At 40.1% G+C, this 4,678-nt stretch overlaps 1 protein-coding gene across 1 annotated transcript in view; it reads left to right on the top strand.

Annotated features, from left to right (window-relative positions):
• Window positions 1-4,678, top strand: part of SYNPO2L (synaptopodin 2-like) — a 34,343-nt gene that overhangs the window by 1,138 nt on the left and 28,527 nt on the right. The window lies entirely within an intron of this gene.

Here is a 4,678-nt window from a genome sequence, read left to right on the forward strand (position 1 = left end):
TCTGTTTCCTTAATCAGACCATGCCTCTGACAGAGTTTTGAAGGTAAATGTTCTGTGTGATTTGGCTCACACCAGATCACAGAGTGTTTGTAACTTCTGCAAAATGGTATGGAATCCCACAGCTTGGCTCTGAACTGAATGTTTCTTACATAGAGGAAGATGATTTCTCTCCAGAAAAGCAACTCCTGCACATATTTATAGAGCTTCTGGTGCTGAAAAGAAAGAATCAATATCCTTGAAACAGGTGTCTGGCATCAGTGGTTGTTAGGAAAATGAGATTTTCATGGGCCAGGTAAACTCTGTAGGGTCTAAAATTATTTTGACTCTTGTTTTTCTCTCAGTAGACAAGAAACTGGGACTGAAGAGGGAGGAGATTCTGAGTGCCTATAAAGATTACTCAGGATTGAACAGTGGCAAGAACTAGCCATTCCCCATGCTAAGTTGCACCTTAAGGTGAATGGAATATTGCTCAAGGATTAGTAGCACTTCCAGGAAGGTATTAACTGGAAGCAGCTCTCAGCCAGAGTTGAGTGCTGTACTTTCAGTCTAGCAATACAAATATATATATATAATTTTACAATACTTGGATATTGCATTAAAAATAATTATGGAGGATATAATTGAAACAAATCCATTTGAGGTTCAAAATGTAGAACATTCTTCAAGGAGGACGTGACTTTATAATTATCTTTTTGTCTGTTGTTGTCCAGAATTTAATGGCATCCAGCTGACCATGCATAGTGTCTTGGAGGCAAAGTCTCCAAAGAAAGGATCTGCAGATCCTTACCAGGAACACAGTAGAATCATATCTGGATGTAAACTGCTTAGAAGAAAACAAACCAACAGGAGTCATGTGATAGAGCATAGAGGCATGAATAGCTGATAGGTGCCAGGAGATAATTGAGTGGATACAGGTGGTGTCTGAGGGATTCCAGTGCTGTCATTTTTAGACAATTTCAACTTCTAGACTAGAAAAGTTGTAGTAGTAACACTGAGGAAAGATGCTTACCCTTGGATGCTGACTCAATTTCTATCTACCTTCTGAATGAATAAAGTGATGAAAAGCTAATTTGGGAAATCAATCAAGTATAACAAGTAAGTTATATAGAAATGATATACACTGGAATTGCTAGATGGGACTAGGTTAAATGTCACACCATGTCCTGCTTTCTGTTTCCTTTGTGATTCCTGCAAGTATTTGGGAGGAAGTTGTGAACTTCACCTGTGCATCTAATTTTCAAGTAATGCAATGTGGAGATAAATTTTTTCCTCCCAGGTAGTTACAACATGCCCTGTGAAGTATCTAAGAATTGACAATCCTAGTGGTTTACCCTACACATAAACAGAAAATTGCTGGTGAACAGCCAGTACCTGACTTGTATGAGTAAATCCTGCGTGGTTTCCTAGTGAAGATCTGATAGCACCAAGCAGCCAAGCACTGCAAAGACCAAATGTTGCACAAACTGGGATTTCCTGCTTGAGTTGCTCTTCTTGTGGTACAAGGCCCTGCACAATTCCTTATCTTACATGATCAGTTTACACAATCACACAGTCTTCTTGCCTTTATTCTTTCTAAAATTTACATCATTATCATCTTTCTATTGTTTCTTTATAAGGAGATGATGATAAAATCAATCACTAATTGTTGTTTTTGGTATCTTTTTTTTCCCCTGAAGATTCTTTTTCCTTTTTGTTTTCAAATACATTGGTGGGCCTCTAATTGGTTATTCTCCCATAAGCTGTTCACAGTGATGGCTTTTTTTATTGCAGCTGTCTGAAAATGTGCAGTGAGTGCATTGTAAATGCATTTTAAACCATCTCTAGTGCAAAGTATTCAAGTGGCTGCAACTAATTAAAGTACATGAACATGCTGGAAGTGGGGTGTGAACCCATTTTTCTACAGACTGAAAAGATGCATAGCGGTAATTTAAACTGTTTCACCGAGCAAGGGATCAATTCTAAACCTCAGTCCAGCTAACACAAAGGGGTAGGAAAGCAGCAGTATCTTCGCATGCTGGATCCAGCTGCCACAGAGCTTCTGCGCCATCCAACAACTCCCTGTGGGTTTTGGGTGCAGGGACACACCTAGAGCAAGATGCTGGAATTATATACCTTGTGGACAGGCTCTTGGGTCATATATAACTGGACATGAGCCAACAGTGTGCACTGGCAGCCCAGAAAGCCAACAGCATCAAAAGAGGAGTGGCCAGCAGGTGGAGGGAGGTGATTCTGCCACTCTGCCCTCATGAGACCCTACCTGGAGCACGGCATATAGCTCTTGGGCCCTCAGTGCAGGACTGATGTGGACCTGTTAGGGTCTAGAGGAGTGCCATGAAGATGATCCGAGGGCTGGAGCACCTCTTCTGTGAAGACAGTCTGAGAGAGTTGGGGTTGTTCAGCCTGGAGAAGAGAAGGTTCTGGGGAGACTTCATTGCAGCCTTTCAATACCTAAAAGAGATAAAAAGGGATAAAAACAGTATGAAAAAGAGGGAGAACAACTTTTTAGATGGGAGTGATAGCTCAAATTTAAATAACATAAGCAAGACTGAAATGTAGTATTAACACCAACTGATTATATGGTTCCAGATCTGTAACTGCAAGTGTCTATTCCTTTCATCTTAAACTTGCCTCCAAGAGCACATACTGACTGTTTTGTTCCACCCAAACAATCATTTGCAGTGTCTGGGTGCTAAAACTGTCTGATGTGAATCTGAAGGCTGCCACGCTGATGTGTATATGACAGGGGTACCATTAAGATTTCAGTCTCATAAAAACAGATACTATAAGAGTAGAGGGTGAGACAAAAGAAGAAACAAAAGAAAGTTTATAAGTGTTTAGGGAGCCCTCAGTGAGAAAGAATAAACGATTTTTAAATGAGAGTTGAATTAAAATATCAACTCAGTAATGAGTAAGATGATAGAAAAGCAGACATTGCTAAGCAGGCAAATACACAACACGATCGAACATCAACAGAGGGCATGAATCATTCTACAGAAATTAGAAAGGATTGGAATATGGAGAAGTAGAGAAACAAATAAAAGGGGAAATAAAGATTAAAGAATACAAAAAGCAAAGGAAAATCTCAATTTTGTTCTTAGAGCAATGTCCTTTTAAGTGAGATCAGTTGAACTACTGTGGATTCATATTGGCTTATTGTGGTTCCTAATGAATCTTTTAACTCTTAACTAGCGAAGCAGTGGGAGTTTACACTACCCCTCAGAAAAATAAAGCTAATCTGGTATAGCTCAGTAGCTGTGGTGCACATGGCAACACAACACAACAAATCTTTGACCGGAAAAAGTCATTAGGAAAAAAACAAGCATAAATACAAGAAATAAAAAGGACCCATAGAAGGCAAAATTTTTATTTTAGAAAGGCTGAGGGAAAGTACATGCTCCTGGGATGTAGAGCATTCCTTGCAAGGAGAAGCTGTAAACGGTGAGAAGGTTCACTCATTCTGAAAAGAGACTAAGGCAGAACAATACCATTAGGCTCCTGGAGGATTTCTTTGCAGTAGGGATATGTGTATCAAACACAATCGGAACAAAACAAAATGTAAAATAGCTACTCTGGGAAAATTGGTAAGATATGACATAAGCACTAAACCCATAATCAGCAAAGTAGAAACCTAACATGAAACTGTGCTAGGGAAATAATTTTTACAAAGATGAACAGGGCAGCTTTATGATGCAAGGGCATGCACACCTGCCTTCAGGGATCCTGCTGCAAACCAAGACTGATAAGGGGGAAACCCAGTTGCTTACTATACAAAGCAAGGAAGGCACTTCTACCTCCAGCACAAACAATACTGACAAGACAGAAGAAACTGGAGTCTTTCCAGTTGGTACTGATAGTAAAGGCAAAGCACCTGGGCATATTAGTGCCTCACAAGAGGTTGATGAGCCAGCAAAATGATGAATTTCTGAAAAAAAAGGCAAACATAAACAAATGAACTTCAGGTACCCATGTCTAACTGAGGAAAGAAGGCACTGATGTTACTGTCAAATGCACAAGTGGAAATTCACTGGAAATGCCATCATTATGGAGCCAGACACTTTCAAGGAAAGTGAATGTAAGGTAGAGCAGCTATAGAAAAGGGAGGGAGGAGGGAAGGCTTCTTTCACCTAAGGAAATGTTGAAAGATGTGATGGCTGTCTACAAATAGATGTTGAGCAAATAGCAGCAGCACTATTCAAATACGGGTGATAGCATTGTCATCGACTAAATGTGCACAGAACAACTAACCAGGGATGTTCTGTAACAACTTTCCACTCTAGAAAAAGAGCTGAAAACCTTTTGAATCAGTTTATGAACTGAAGTAAACAATATGGCATCTGAAAACAATGGGGATTGGCTCTGATAACTCAAGAGACTCCTTTCAGATGGCTGTTCTGTACAAATACTCTGCAGCAAGGGAGTGTTAGGGGAAGCAGTGACAGAGGACTCTATAGGTTCTAAAACCAAAAATTGTTTTGTCATGTAAGAGTAGTTCATCACAACTGCCTTTTTACCTCCTTCTCACATATCCCCACTTTCTCTTATATGTTTCTCTGCTGATAATTCACTCCTTCTACTGTCTCCTCTGCCAGCTGTGCTTGCTGCCTGTATGCCATGTTGCTGGTCCTTGTGACCCATAGCCTAGCTGCTCTGTCCCATTCACCTTTGCTCATGTGACATT

The sequence above is a fragment of the Acanthisitta chloris genome, unplaced genomic scaffold (assembly GCF_000695815.1).
Source record: "Acanthisitta chloris isolate BGI_N310 unplaced genomic scaffold, ASM69581v1 scaffold18348, whole genome shotgun sequence".
Classification (NCBI taxonomy): Eukaryota; Metazoa; Chordata; class Aves; order Passeriformes; family Acanthisittidae; genus Acanthisitta; species Acanthisitta chloris.